Raw genomic sequence first — 905 nt, 5'->3', positions numbered from 1 at the left:
GTCAATAAACGCGTCCACCAAATCGGCAACCGTGGAAAAGACCTTCTCCTACTTACAGGTGTGATCAAAAATACGATCAAAGCTGAAAAAGTGTCTAGACTTTCGACCGGTGGCGTCGGTTTGTATTAGTGACATGTCCTCGTCGCTAATACACGACAGCAAAGTATTTTGGTCTTTGAGGTGTTCTTCCTTCTACAGGATTGAAGACATTGGTAGCCGAACTCGGCAGTACACCTGCACTGTACCCTTCAGATTCATTATTTCTCTTCGAACTGAACGAGTTCGTTCCTGCATCATTCTTAAGTGGTTCTCAAGGTCTTGGATGTGCTTGTCTTTCTCACTAAGCTTCCCCTCGTATTCTAAGCTCTTCTCTTTAATTTTGTCATCAAGAATACTTTTAGAAACCTGATTATCTTTTAACCTTTCAGATTCCCTCTTTAATTCATTCTCAAGATCCTCAATGTATTTCTCTTTCTCAAGAAGTTTATCCTCGTATTCTTGACTCTTAGCTCTTATTTTGTCATTTACGAGATCTCTAAGTTCCTCATCTTCACCTAATAACCTAGATTTACTTACTAATTTGTTTGCCATCGTTTCTTCCACGCTAGAGCTTAGTGATTCAATATTTTCTCTAAGATTCTCGTTCTCTACCTGCAGAAGCTTTATCTCCTACCTGGCATCCTTCAACCGATCGAGAAAAACTGCAGAATCTTCCTTCTCGGCTCGCAATAACTTTTCATGCTTCTATTTCTCTTCCTCCAGCGAAGTCCTATTCGCCATGCTAACCTCTTTCAAAGACCAGTTCTCCCGCGTTAGACACTCGATCTTATCGCTCAATTCTTTCCTCGTCACCTCCTGTTGGGACAACAGCTCTTCGATCAACTTCTTCAACTATTTCTTCCCCT

At 41.2% G+C, this 905-nt stretch overlaps 1 pseudogene; it reads right to left on the bottom strand.

Annotated features, from left to right (window-relative positions):
* The window catches only part of LOC143041271 (uncharacterized), a 1,377-nt pseudogene extending 786 nt beyond the window's left edge, over nt 1-591 (bottom strand).
* Nucleotides 592-905: the final 314 nt, after the last annotated feature.

Source organism: Oratosquilla oratoria, chromosome 30 (genome assembly GCF_046742065.1).
Source record: "Oratosquilla oratoria isolate Oo_2021 chromosome 30, ASM4674206v1, whole genome shotgun sequence".
NCBI classification, from domain to species: Eukaryota; Metazoa; Arthropoda; class Malacostraca; order Stomatopoda; family Squillidae; genus Oratosquilla; species Oratosquilla oratoria.
This window is presented reverse-complemented; position numbering and strand designations above follow the sequence as displayed.